General features: G+C 32.0%; 1 protein-coding gene across 1 annotated transcript in view; it reads left to right on the top strand.

Moving 5' to 3' along the window:
- The first annotated feature begins 399 nt into the window (after positions 1 to 399).
- LOC126966330 (lachesin-like) overlaps positions 400 to 16,081 on the top strand; it is a 136,237-nt gene continuing 120,555 nt past the window's right edge. The window contains exon 1 of the mRNA XM_050810320.1: positions 400 to 593. The gene's annotated coding sequence lies outside the window, so the exon portion shown is untranslated. The remainder of the gene's footprint in view (positions 594 to 16,081) is intronic.

The raw sequence follows: 16,081 nt of genomic DNA on the forward strand, positions 1-16,081 counted from the left end.
AACACCCTCATCAATACAGCTGTTATAAATTAAGGTCAAATCAGAAACAATAATTTCAATTAATGATTTAACAATATGAACTGATACACCCCATAAGTTAAATACTTTAATAATATAATAGGGAGAAATATGAAAAAAATTGTTCATATAAAGATATATTTCTTTATTATTACTACAGCTATTCAGATTTAAATCAGCAAGTTTGCGAGACGCCTTTACATTTACGCCGTAGTTTTTGTTTTAATATTTTCAGCGCGGCCATTCAAAAACGTACTCGAGACAATGGCCCCATTGGGCGGTTATTACCAGTGTGAAAGCTCGCAAGTTGTCTTTATCTGTTGAGAGGCACAGTACACTGAAAGATTGTCTTGTCACGAGCTACAGACGGTGAGGTCTGGAGCTCACTCCACTCAGTTACACCGGACACGCGAAACAGAGCGCACGTCACGTGTCTGTGATTCTTACAGTGCTACGAAAACTTTGAGAAAGTGTAGACGCAAACTACCTTATAATAATTATAATGTTATATTACTAGTTGAGCATTAGTGATTATTAAATTGACTCTATTTGGAAATTGCTTTTTACAAACATTTGTAAGTATTTTTGATTGATTTCTAAAACATATTCATAGTTTCTACGGCAAAACTGTGTGTATTAACATTAAAGTTCTTAAATGATTTATTTATCCATTCTTTACGTATTTATTTTTGGTGAATTATCATTATTTTTTTCAACACATTTATAAAGCTTACGATATGACTACTCTTTCTATTTAAATAATATACTGAATGTTTGAATATTATGTACGCGCTTTTCCGGAATACTGTAACTCTGTTTCCTGTAAGGCATAAAATCGTAACAGTTAAATTTACATTTGCATTAATTGTTAAAAATATTAATTTGTTATAACTGTTTATTAGTAATAACACCACCTGTTCACACAATGTAATAATAATTGAATGAATTACTCAATATATTGTCAATGTTAATTTTACTATTACCAATGAACTGGTGTTGAGCTGAAGTGAGAATCCCTCAATAATGTTATTTAATGGATTGTTTGGTAGTTGTAAAGTATAATATTTTAACTGTAAACGCAGAGATAAATTTATTTCGGCAAACAATACCACTGTATATCTTAGAAACAGGTTTGTTGCAATTTTTATGTTGAGGCAAAAATAGTACAGTATGTCTTAGAAACAAAAAAAAGACCTAGATAATAAAACTACATATAGGATTAAAACAAATCAAATTTGAGCCATATCCATATGCTTGGAAAAAGAGAATAAAATCTTTTATTAACAATCCGTATAATTAGTGATAGGGAAGTATATTTCAGGTAAGCCTGCAAGCATTAAAACATCCAATTCACGGCGAAGCTTGTTCACGATAATTTCCGAGGTATTTCAATGATTTGCATCACATAATTCGTCACTAAATCGCAACTATAGAGACCAATAAATATTAGCCTAAACAGTATTATTATTCTACTACATTAAAAATACTAAGAAATAATAAATTAAGATAATGTGTTACAAGTAAACTATTTAGAATAATATTACTGTCGAGGCTAATATTTATTAGATGTGAAAAAATGAAAATGTTTAGTAGAGGTAAAAAATACCACAATTTTTCTCAGATTGATATCTAAGATGAGACCTAGATAATAATGCTACATATTGGACAAAAACAAATTACCACAGACATGGATCCAAATAGATGCCGCGAGTGTATGTACTGCGCTTGTCAAAAAGAGGACAGAAAGAGGAGTAATGCTCTTCCTTTGACGCTTTTATTTTATTTTTTATTATGATTTAAAATATTTTGCCCATTTTACCGACTATAGATGTACTGAAAACGTCAACTAATGTTGAGGTGAGTGGCTAAACGTTAGGCTCGATGCACTGGCATTTTTATCGACGTCACAGTAGGTACTAAAAAAATAACACGCTTGGTTTTCATACAGACGGAGGGATTTGCGTTATCTACTTGGATGTATGTCTGTGCAAATAACATTTAAGCCACATCCATATATTTGGCAGATGTTCCAATACGAATCAAATCTTGTATTGACAATCCGTATAATTAGTGATAGAGAAGTATATATCTGGTAAACCTATATAGGCATATTTCAGAATTATATTTCCAATTGACTCTTCATTCACGGCCAAGTCCGTTCACGAAAATTTTCCAAGCTATTTCAATGATTTATAATACTTAAATATATATTAGCCTAAGCAGTAATATTATTCTACTACATTAAGAATACTAAGAATTAATAAATAAACATACATAACAAGTAAAATACTTAGAATTATATTACTGTCGAGGCTAATATTAATTGAATGTGAAAAAATAAAAATAGAAAGTAAAAATGTTTAGGAGAGGCAAAAATACCACAAATTTCTCAGATTTGTTATATGAAAGCTAGATAATAAAATTATATAATGGATAAAATCAAAATTAGATTGAAGCCATATCCATATATGTACCAATAAAAATCAAATCTTGTATTGACAATCCGTATAAATAGTGATAGAGAAGTATACTTCTGATAAACCTATTACCTATATATTTCAGAATTAAACTTGCAATTGTCTCTTCATTCCCGGCAAAGCCCGTTCACGAAAGTTTCCGAGATATTTCAATGATTTGCATCACATTTTTCGCCACTGAATTAAAATTATTGAGACCAATATATATTACCCTCCACAGTAATATTATTCTTAATGTAAAAAAATAAAAATGTTTACGCGAAGCAAAAAATACCACAATTTTTTTCAGACTTGTTGTACGACAGCTAGATAATAAAACTACATATTGGACAAAAACAAATTAGATTTATGCCATATCCATATACTAAGCAGGCACGTACCAATAACATTCAAATCATGTATAGAGAATTCGTATAATTAGTGATTGGGAAGCATATTTCAGGTAAGCCTTGCAGGCTTAAAACAGTCAATTCACGGCAAAGCCTGTTCACGCAAATTTCCGAGGTTTTTTTTAATGATTCGCGTCACATAATTCGCCACTGTTTCGCATTTATTGAGACCAATAAAACTAAGACTACAGTAATATTACTCATAATGTGAAAAAATCAAAATGTTTAGGAGAGAAATAGAGATAAAAACAAGTCAGATCAGAGTCATTATTATTATTTATTTATACTATTAATCATTTACAGAAAGAATCTTAAAAGCTAACATAGTCCCGCAAAACTGTTTGGACAGTTTGTCTGCAGGGTCAAGTCTCTTCTAATACATTAATGCTTATTAGAACATTGATTTTATACAAGTAATAAGTATAATAAATATGTAATTAACAAATATTGATAAAAATATAATAAAAAAATCTAACTTTTATTTTAAGGCAGTTTTTACTCGTTTCTAGTCGGATGTCCAAGCTGTTTAATAGATAAGGTAGGCGTTTTTTTAAGGTTCTGTCATATCCGTATGCTTGACAATCCGAATTAATAGTGATAGGAAAGTATATTTCAGGTAACCTTTATAGGTCTATTTCAACATTAAACTTCCAATAAACTCTTCACTTGCAAACCCTGTACACGATAATTTCAGAAGTATTTCAATAACTTGCATCACATAATTCGTCATTGTATCGCTACTATCGAGTCTAATTAATTTTAGGCTTATAACAGCAATATTATTGAAATTCAAATAAACTTTATTCAATTAGGCTTAAAATAAGCGCTTATGAATCAAATTTTTAAATTACTGAATCTACCATATGTTCGGAAAAAGTACAGCTCGTGAGAAGAACTTACAAGAAACTTACGACCACTCTTTTCAATCATATAGAGCTTTTGTAATCTGCATCCAATATATGAATTGCGTTCAAAGTTGAAAGCCTTGTAAATATCAAATATTTCATAAAAAATAGTAAAAAAGAAACTGTATAAATATAATTTATATTGGATTCATCAATCTTTAGAGCTTGAATTCATTGATTGTGTAAGGATGCTTCGTGAACATGATGGTCGTGAGAAGAGTGTTGGTGTTATTAGTAATCGCATCCAAAAAATTCTATTATTATGATATATTTTATTATATTATACAAATGATTTGAGTTTTCTTTAGTGTTAATTCCGCCAATATTTGTCTTTAAACAATTCGACACGTGTTTCGCCTCTACACGAGGCATCCTCAGGACGTGTTGTCTCGCCAAAATCTAGCACGAGACTGACTATTATTATATTGTTTGTGCCGAAAATTATTTATACTTGCAGCATCCTTAATATATGCACGCACAGTGACCGATCAAATGTAAAAACTAAAATGGCCCACGATCTTTTACCGCAAGCAGTAATATGTAAACATTATTGTGTTTCAGACTGAAGGTTGCCGTAGCTAGTGAAATTACTGGGCAAATGAGATTTAACATCTTATGTCTCAAGGTGACCTCCGCAATTGCAGTGCCACTCTCAATTTTTGAGTTTTTCAAGTATCCTGAGCGGCTGCAAAATGAAATTATGTATTTTGTTATTGCGATAATATGTCGCGTCAAATTATGGCTCAGACGCTTCCTATAACGGGGTCTGTTGGATGGTGGAGCCATGCTCACGGGGATGTGATCACCGGTATTACTGAAGCTTAAAAATTGTTATTCATTTTATACGTCACTTAAAGGCCAGGGATACAAAGCCGTAAAACCGCAATTTCAATAATTACGTCGAGTTATCATGCGAGTTTGTATTCATAGCCTTTATGGTTTCTCGTGTCTGCCACTTAGTCGTAATTTCAAGTCGGAGTCGGGATAATTTGTTCGTCAGATAGCATCGCTACACCTGCTGAGATTAATTGCATAGCCAACCGAAGCTTCGGCTGTTGAACTTCAAAGCGTTTTCACTGCACTTTACTCTTCAGATCGAGTTGGTTAATGGCTTGAATAGATCTCCCATACGTCGGTTCTGATTGAAATAGTTTGACGGTTAAAAGTTAACGTTATATTTAGCGATAAAATACTGTTGTTTAAATCAAATTAAAATACTATTTGCTACTGAATTATCTATCTTGTTGTGATAACAGCCATGAAACCTCTTCTGTTTTTTTGTTAGCCCGTATTTAGCTAGTAATAATAATATTTATTAAAACAAGAAACAATCTATACCAATGATTTAAGTTTTCTTTAGTGTCAATTCCGCCAATATTTGTTTTTTAAAAGAAAAAGAGACGAGGTCTCGTGCCAGATTTTGGCGAGACAACACGTCCTGAGGATGCCTCGTGTAGAGGCGAAACACGTGTCGAATTGTTTTTTTTTAAACAAAAATATTGGCGGAATTAACACAAAAGAAAACTTAAATCATTTGTATAATGATAGATTTCCGCAAAGTAACGCCTAATTCATTAAATTTTCTAAAAGAAACAATCTATTATACAGTTCCTTCATTTATTTAAATGAATAATAATATAACTGAATGATATTCAATATTAAATGGAATTATTGTACATAACTAAGTGGTTATCATTAGATTATGTTGCCCTATTCTTTCGTATAATTAGAAATGTATCACAAATTATTTAAATAATTCCTCGACCGATATACTTTTTTTTCAATTAGGGAAAATAATAATATAGTTACATATTATAATGTTGCCCCACTTGCATGACAATCTAGCCTTAACTTAGACTAATAAGTAATTCTACTTTAACTTTAACTGCTAGATAGTACCGATAAAATAAATCATTGTATTTGTTGAATGCAATTACTAATTGTGACAGTAATCACGACCATCATGTTCACGAAGCATCCTTACACAAGCAATGCATTCAAGCTCTAAAGGTTGATGCGTCCAATATACGATAATTTATATTTATACAGTTAATTCTTTATTACTTTTAATGAAATAATTTATATTATTTAAACACGATTTATATATTGGATGAAGCACCTTACAAAGTAACAAAATTTTGTTATGTATATTACAGCCATTGTAAAATACTCTATTTGATTGAAAAGAGTGGCCGTTGAGTTTCTTGTATGTTTTTCTCAGGAACTCAACTTTTTATGAACACATGGAACACACTGAATTTACTAGTAATTTAAAAGAAATATTTGTAGTGACGATTCAAAAGTGCGCTTTGTAAAAGCCCAATTGAATAAAACTTATTTGACTTTGAATCTGACCAAAGAAAAAAGATACTCCAGATGTGAATGGATGAAGTTGACCCATCTAAAACATACTATAACGACTAGATAATAGTATGCCTACTGTCTGCATGTTGAGAACAGTTTCATTTATGTCTAATTTACGTTATGATTATGATTGTGTGTGTATATATAGTGAGAGTGTGAGTACGGACGGGTATGAGTGTGTGAATGATAATGTGATTTTATGTTCCTGAATGGTAGACTTAATCTGATTCATTCCATTCAAACTTTCCGTACTGTAGTCCTTCGATTTTAAATATTTATCGAATGCTACTTTACATAGATACTAACTACAGGATAGCTCTATTGTTACAATTATCATAAAATAAAAAATATCTAATAAGAATGATCTCAAATGATTATAATTTTTACAGTTCTTTTTACGATGCCTCACGGTCGGTCACATTTAATTTTTTATCAATTTAATTGATAAATTCAAAAATTTAAGTGACAACTATATAAATTGTCAACGTGAAAAAGTGTTTTCTTTGATCTATGATTTGATTTAATTGAAACCTTATTAAATGTAAAGAAACCACAGATTTGAATAATCTCTAAATTAAACCCCAAAACTACTTACACCAAAAAAGAAAAGAAAACTGTCAGTTAATAAAGCATATACCACCACCAGGCAATAAATGGCGCTAAAATTCATAATGTCAACTATGACAAAATATACTATCTTGATTCATTTTATCTGCAGTCCCCCTGGAAACTAGATCTGGAAAGGTCTTGAAACGTCGGGTAACCTAAAATCATAATTAAAATGTAACTTTTACGCAAAATTTTATGTAAAAACAGCAACTAATAATTACACACGATATAATCCATTAAAAAGTAATTTATTTATAGATTTCAAATAAATAAAAAATAGTCAAAGAGCTTACGCTAGAGCAAGAGCTAAACAATTATTATTTTCGTGAAAGGGATAATGATCCCTTTGTAGATATTTAAAACTAAGCATAGAATAAGTACACAAAGGGAGAAGAACACATTCAGAAATAACGAAGTAAATTAGTCCAATGATGTCTCGTGATCTTCAAATTCTCTTTCAAGGCGTTTTGTTTTCCGATTATAGGGACGCCTTTTGTTAAATCATTTCTCCAGTAATTGAAGATGAAAAGACAACATAATTACGAATAAAAATCTTATTTCTGCGCTACTTTTGATGAAAAGGAAATGTTGTACTTATAAGGAATTATATTGAATTAATTAAGGACACAAGTTTAAGTTAAAAACAAAATTTAAGAACGATGCGGGACTCGAACCCTTTAGTTCTCGCATTCCGTGCAAGCGCTCTTCCACTGAGCCAACCGCTGTGATGTGTGATAACTGTTATCACTTAAACAATAACAAATTGTTTAGGTTTGAAAGAATCATCAATCATAATCAAGGCATCTTAACTCAATTTCGTCATTTTGGCTTGGTGTTCGCCACGGTACTCAGTGGAAGAGCGCTCGCCCTGAACGCGAGAGGTCGCAGGTTAGAGTCCCATATCGTTCATAAATTTTGTTTTTAAATTTAAGTTGTGTAATTAATCCCAGAATTGAGGGTTATTACTTTAATAAATAACTAATTGTTTAATTAAGGACTTTCATCATTGGTGACAATTTGTAATAAATATTAGAGAGTACACTAATGTTGTTACATTCTGAGAGTGTGTATTTTAGTTATTTTCACAGCATCATATATCGCCAGCCATATATTATATGGCTTATTGCTACGAGGATATGTTGTTGTCACTAATATAATGCTGTATATCAGCGTAGATATATATATCATCATCATCATCATCTCAGCCGGAAGACACCCAGTGCTGCATAAAGGCCTCCCCCAAAGATCGCTATGAATATCGGTCCTGCGCTGCCCTCATCCAACCTGTTCCGGCGATCTTGACCTACCAACACTACCTCTTCCAACTGTCCGTCGAGCTATATGCACTACCCTCTGCCACTTCAGTTTCGCAAGCACGTGGGCGGTGACTTTAGTTCTTCTACGGAACTCCTAATTTCTGATTCAATATTGCAGGGAAACTCCGAGCACAGCCCTCTCCATTTCCCGCTGAGCAACAGTCAGCTTCCTCATAAAGCCCATACTGACCACATCTACGTTCTGTATTATCTCACTCACAACACTCACTGCTAAAAACCTTCTTCTCAAACACTGCTGTATTTGGGACGAAAAGATTTTACGGAACTTCCCTCGCGTTCGGGATTTTATTTTTTGATTAAAATTTTATGACGATTTTTCTTGATTGAGCCCAAAAATCTGAGCAGTACTGCAATAACGCTCGTCACTCTAAGACATATGATGTTAAGTCTCTTAAGCCCAGAATACCTGTGCAGCTACCATATTTGTATTAGTTTACCATAATATTATTTAAGTTAAAACACTACTGTTACACTGTTTCATAATAGAAAAAGATAAACTCCATTATAGACGTCGTTATTGTTATTTTTTATGAAACAAGGTACGAGACTAGCAGGACGTTCAGCTGATCGTAATTGATACGCCCTGCCCATTACAATGCAGTGCCGCTCAGGATTCTTGAAAAACCCAAAAATTCTGAGCGCCACAACAATTGCGCCCGTCACCTTGAGACGTAATACGTTAAGTTTAATTTGCCCAGTAATTTCACTAGCTACGGCGCCCTTTAGTCCTAAACATAGTAATGTTTATTACTGCTTCACGGAGAAGGCGCCTTTGTGGTACTCATAATCCAGCTGGCATTCTGTGCAAAGGAACCTCCAACTGGAAAAAGTTAAGTCACTCTAACAAAACACGTGTCTAGGCCATGTTTAAATATTTTTTGTTACTACAACCTGTAAGAGAAGTCCCATAAGTACCCACCATTTAAATTATATAAGATCAAGCGCAGTCTCTTTTATGCTTCCTGACATTAAAATTAAAATTCAAATATTTTTTTATTCAAAATATGATGTGACATCACTTATTGAAAGTCAAAAACTACCACCCATTCCAAAATTAATGCTCAGACCTGAAAAGAATGGGCGCAACAAACTCAGCGGGCTTTTTTTTTAACCAAAAAAAAATGTTTACAAAGTAATATTGTACAATCAATCTTATTATTTAATAGCCTGAGGGCGGTCACTCCATTCCCAATCATCAGCGGTATCATTAAGAAAGTCATTTATGTTTTAGTAACCTTTACCATACAAACGTTTTTTAACAATTCTTTTGAATAACGTAATACTTTTGTTTTGAACATTTTCTGGGATCTTGTTGTAAAAGCCTATACACCGCCTCACAAAAGACTTACTAACTAGACTTAGCCGAGTAGTAGGCATCATAAGTTTATGTCTGTTCCTGGGTTAACATTATGGTTATGACAGTATCTGGCAAATTCACTTATATGCCTATGAACATACATTACATTATCAAGAATATATTGAGAAGCAACAGTCAAGATGTTAATTTCTTTGAATTTTGCTGTCAATGATTCTTTAGGACCTAGGTTATAAATAGCGCGAATAGCCCTCTTCTGCAGCACAAATATTGTATTAATATCGGCAGCATTGCCCCATAGCAATATACCATAGGACATAATCACAGACATTTAATTACACACATTTAATAACACGATTGTGTCAGACATTAAATGTGGAGGACCGCCACACATGATTTTGTATGGCGGTCCTCCACAGTGCGGTTTTCAAGGAGCTTTCTTCCACGTACCACAAAGCTGTGGAATGAACTTCCTTGTGCGGTGTTTCCGGGACGATACGACACGGGTACCTCTAAAAATAGCGCGTACACCTTCCTTTAAGGCCGGCAACGCTCCTGTGATTCCTCTGGTGTTGCAAGAGATTGTGGGCGGCGGTGATCACTTAACAACAGGTGACCCGTGCGCTCGTTTGTCCTCCTATCCCATAAAAAAAATGTTCGAAATAGTAAGAACATAGTGAAGCTTACTAGCAAGCCGATTACTTACCGATGTTATGATATTATGATATAATGTTAATATGTTATTATTAAGTTCTTTAAAGTGATAATTAGTGTATTACTAACTGACTTATTTTTATTTAATTCATTTTTTGTATATAATTTTATATGTACCTATATTATTATTTTCATTGTCAATGTTTATGTTTATGGTAGCAGTTGACTTGGTGGATTATAAATATATAAATATTTAAATCTCGAAGTCTGTGTCTCGTTGTCTATAGAATACCAGCGTTGAGAATTAAAATTCCTTCCATTTATTGTTAATAGTTATAAGATTTCTGTAATTTTTTGAACCAAATATACCTTTTTTATTATTATTATAAGCAAAATCAACTAAATTTAAAGGGTTCTAATAAAAATTATACGATCGAACTAATTTGGCGAAGAAGCTAGAAGGCACCGGAACTTCTTAATAGAAATTAGTATTCATGGGCCGTATTTGGACTTATTGGAATTGTCATGAAAAGAACTTTGTATTTCATTTGCCTTTCTTTGGATTGTTATGGTATTGCCTGACGTTATAATTATCACTTATACGTGATTATTGTATAACCTATTCAAATGCTTGTTGAGTAATAATTTAATTTAAAACTGTTTAAGTATATATTTTTTATATTTTATATGTCAGATGACGAAAGAAATAAGTCATGAACTCCATTCATATTACCTCAGAGAGTAAAAAAGAACCTAATTCTCAGAGAGTCTTGTTGTCTTTTTTAATAGTTTAAGATCAAGACTAAATACTATGAGAACATCCATATTGAAAAAATATACAGATAAACTACGATATAATAGTAAAAACGATATGCTTTGAAATGTTCCACGTGAACTGATTTATATAATAATGAAACTAAGTCGATCCAATTTAACTTACTCTTGACCAAAAAATAACTACATTAAAACTGTTTTCGCAAAAAAAGAGAAAACATTTCCATAAACTGGTTAAAATAAAGACACCACAAACTTCTGTGACAAATAAAAATGCATTACTTACTTTATAAAGTAAAGAAATCTCAATAAGACATAAACATATTAAACTGCGTCAGAATATTTTTTTTATAAGTAAGTATATCTAAAAAGTTTCTTTGTTAGACAAAAAAAAACCTAAAAGATGAGCTCGATATGTTGAAAGTTGAGCTTGCGCATGGGGGGGACCCATTTCGTATTTAAAATGCATTGAAAAAAAAAACTTTTTTGTATCTTTTATTGTTAATCGTAGATAAAAAAATCAAATTTTTCTTTTCATTATCTTGTAGGAAATTAAATTTTCTACAAGAAAAGTATCTTTAATTTTTCGCTTAAACCCATAGAAAAAAAAATACAAGGCTTTAAAAAACGAAAATTATAAAAAGTCAAAAAAGTGGGTATCAATGTTTCTATTAAATAGAACAACATTCTTTTTTACTAACGTATTAGTAAATTTATTTTATAGTTTTAAAGCCTTGTACAATTTCTATGCCTTTTAGCGAAAAAATGTTTATGACCGTTTTTGTTGAAATTTAATGTCCTACACCGAAAAGGAAAATTTGAAATTAAAAAAAAAATATAAAGAAATTTATTTATTCAATGTATTTTAAATTAGATGTACTTATTCAAATGGGGATTACTTCATGGTTGCTTCAGTGCAGTTTGGTCCAATTTGAGAGATAGGATAGTTTTTATGTCGATTTGGGACCCATAATAATTTTTATTTTCAATATTTGTTTTGTATGGAGATATTTTCTATGAGGGAAGTTAATGACGGACGGTTCGACAGTTTCGCTGCGAAACAATTTCATTATAACAACAGTGAGCATTTTTTACGAAATAATTCTGGATGTAATTAAATATTATTGGCAAATTCCTATAAAACATTATTTTTTTTATTATCTACAGAACAACGTCTGTCTGGGCAGCTAGTATAATATATATAATGAAAATGGTCTTTGTTTGAGGCTCAATCACGCCTAAATCACTGATCGTATCGACATGAAACTACCACCATTCGATACGAAATTTATTACTACTTATTTTTTGTGTATTTGTAATAAGATGAATGTTAAAAGGAAACAATTTGGATGAAAATGTAATTTGTTAACTTTTAAAATTCGCCCAGCTTAGCGCGTGGGAACGGCTAGTAAATATATATAATTTATATGTATTTATTAAAGTATCAATTACATATAATATTTGAAGAATTATATTCCGAATATCATTGGCTTTAACACTCGCCTATAATCTGCCTGGCCACAAATATGGATTTACGCCCTGTTCCCATGGGAAATATATTCTCTGCTTGTTCTAAAGATTTCCTAAGCGTCCCTAAGTCGGCATGTTGTTTAGAGCAGGTCGTGTTTTTTGAAAACGGCCATATTTTGTAGTCCAAGGGGTTTAGATCTAGTCTAGATAAGGGCTTCAGCTCTTATCTCCAGAATGTTAACTGCCAGTCAAGCATGGCTAGTTCGTGTATTGTGATCAGGTGCAGTATTGCTGGAACGACATTTTAAAGAGTTTTTAAAATGTGCAACGCAGAGCAGCTCGAATTGTCGGGGACCCAGTGCTCTGTGAACGGCTGGATCACTTGGCGTTGCGTAGCTTTCTACTACGTATATTAAACATTATATTTGTATATTATGTAAAAACATAACAAGTGAATGAAGGAAAATGACAGTCTTTTGTTTTTATTGGTTTAAAAAATACAAACGTAAATCGGAAAAACATAAGAAAGTGTGAAAGAATTTTGCATCGAAGGGTGGCAGTTCAGTCCTGAAAATATGTTAAAGAATCCCTATATGAATGACAGCGAAAAGATCTATATTTGAAGACAAATTTTAAAAAATCTTCTAGAACCATATACGAAGACTTCCACGTCGAATAGTCGCAATCCCATCCCAAATTATTCAGTCGTTTTGAGTTGATTATATTTTAAATGAACCCCCTATTTCCCTCACATACAATTTCCTTAGATAGAAGATAACTATTTTCCTTAAATATTAAATTATACCAAAACAATTCCCAAGGGAAATCATAAATCGAATCTATACACTTTTCTCCAAAATTTACAATTCAAAATTATTTTCTATTAAAATATAATTAGCTACTAACTACTTGTTTAAAATATATATAGCTAGTTTAAAAGTATGTTTGAACATAATTACATTAAGTTCTCCGCTGCGCTCCAACTGGATACCGCGCTACCTAAGAACAACAGCTTTTTTGTTACGGCAACTATTAGATGCTTTTTAACGTCGCATCTTGACACTCAATTGCATTATTCAAATTTTGTAACATACGCTTCGTGTTATTTTACATTGAAATTAATAAAATACAAAATACTTACTGATGATATGTGATCCCAGTGTCTGTCTTATTTCTTGTAGTATTATTTTTACAAAGTTTTACTACGCAATCCGGCAATTTAGGGTCAAATATTAGCAAAGTTTAACAGAACATGTGGCACGTAAACGTCACACATTCTTCGAGACTGGCTCGAATACACCTGCTTGGACGTATTATTAGATGCCGCACTTTGTGACTACGCCTGTGGTATTTAATTGAAGCGAAACGGACATTACACAAACCTTAATCATACCAGTGGTAAGCTAGTTTGCACAGGATGCCGGCTAGATTATGGGTACCACAACGGCTCCTTTTTCTCCCGTGAACCAATAATGTGTAAGCATTGCTGTGTTTCGGTCTGAATGGCGCCGTAACTAGTGAGATTACTGGACAAATGAGACTTAACATCTTATGTCTCAAGGTGACGAGCGTAGTTGTAGTGCCACTCAGAATTTTTGGGTTTTTCAACAATCCTGAGCGGAACTGCATTGTAATGGGCAAGGCGTATCAATTAACATCAGCTGAACGTCCTGCTCGTCTCGTCCCTTATTTTTATTAAAAAAAACTTTGGATTGAACATAATTGGATTTTTCTTTTTTTCCGAGCATTTGAAAATTCTGTAATAAAAACCATAACATGTAAGTATTTCCAAAAAAATGTAACTCTCTATTTTATATATCAATATTAGAGTGTTCCTTTGTATTCTTTTCATAAAATCCAAAAGATTTCATTTGTACGATAATGTTTAATTTCATTACCATAGCAACCCCATTTTTACTCTCGCTATGCGAAAATAAGCTTCAGAAAATGAACGAATAAATTATTATATTTTCTTCCTTCTGAAGTTCTTCATTATTATTATTACTACTAATTATCGTTTGTATTTTTTTGACTTCAGATAACTTTAACGTATTCTTTCTTGTCGATTTTTCGAATTGAGCCTTTTTTTTATCTAATATATAAAATTCTCGTGTTATGGTGTTAAACTTTGAACTCCTCCGAAACGGCTTGACCGACTCATGAAATTTTGAGTGCATATTGGGTAGGTCTGAGAATCGGACATCTATTTTTCATCCCCCTAAATGTTAAGGGTGGTCCACACGAATTTTTTTTTTTTAATATTTTGACATTTTTTTTTTAATTTGTTTGATTATGAGTCAGCATTAAAAAATACATACAACTTCAAATTTTCACCCATCTACGATAAACAATTACTTTTGTGTCGCGATTTTAATATCGGCAATACAACGTTTGCTAGGTCAGCTAGTTTTTTGAGTACAAATTATTTAGGGCGACTTGGGGTTAACGTAGATTTTTTTCTGACAGAAGTAACGCTCCGTAAAAAAGTCAATTGAAACAATTTTTTAAGTCCTTATTATTTTATGGTTTAAATAAAACATTTCAATATGCTCAGTAACATTTTTTGAAAATCTCCAAGTGTATAATGTGCTTATTCATTACTACTTTTGAAATAAATAATATCTAAGTTATCAGAATTTTTCTGACATTTGTGACATTCGTTATTTTGTTTTCGGTTTATTCGTCCATTTTTAGGATAGGCAAAGGGATCGAGCCCATACAGCCATATTCGTTAATATTCAATAACAACGTCATATTAATATGTGCTATTATAACCTTCAATTTCTTATTATCAATTATTTTATTTAAAGAGTGAATATTTTAAAATGTGCCATAGGTATTAATGAATTATAAATAGAAAATAAAAATAAAAATCAGTCAAATTAAATGGTGGAATCCCAGGCACATTTTACTCTTTCATCAATACATAAGAACCAAGAACCTGATAATGACCTCACCTGTAAAAAGTTTAAGTTTTTATTTTCTGATGAATAATAATATCAAAATATAACATTATATCATTCTTTGTAAAATATATAAAATCTCACTTGTTTAAATAATATTATTTATTATAAAGGCATAATTTTATTTTAGGTAGAGAAAATGCCAACTTTGCTCAAAAGATGACGTTATATCGTTAGCATTTGCCCGAGAAAAAAAAACGGCATAAAATCTAATAAAACTCCTTAGTAATACGTGAGTGCTTATTTGGTAACAAGTCTTTATTTAATGTAATATAATATTAATGTATCTGTTAATTTTTCCTAAAGTTAATTATTATTAAGTTTTACTTCAATCGCGCGTAAAGATTACACGCACACAGTTTTTTTTTTCGGACTGTCTTAGCTGAAAAATAGCTATGAATTGTTGGAGTGAAAATTTCTTTCGGCTCGTTGGTTTTTTAAGTACAGGGAAGAAAGACTAAAATCGCCTTACCGTCAAGGCAATAAGATAAATTTTTTATTTCTTGTAGTACAATTATTTTCAAATTCTTATAACGCAACAAGTTAAATAGAACATGTGGCACGTCAACGACACACATTGTTCGAAACTGGCTTAAGGACGCCCAAGTGGCCTCAGTCAGCGGATCAATCCTTAGTCTAAGGACAAAATAGTTAACTCAAACGTCAACAAAAAGGGAAATGGTGTACACACCTTGGTACATTCTGCAAACAGCGAACTCCGTCAGGACCTTACCATTGAGTTTGTTGACAAAGTTATCCAAAAATATGCTGAAGCTCATCAATATAGACTTCACCATCGCGTGAAT

The sequence above is a fragment of the Leptidea sinapis genome, chromosome 10 (assembly GCF_905404315.1).
Source record: "Leptidea sinapis chromosome 10, ilLepSina1.1, whole genome shotgun sequence".
Classification (NCBI taxonomy): domain Eukaryota; kingdom Metazoa; phylum Arthropoda; class Insecta; order Lepidoptera; family Pieridae; genus Leptidea; species Leptidea sinapis.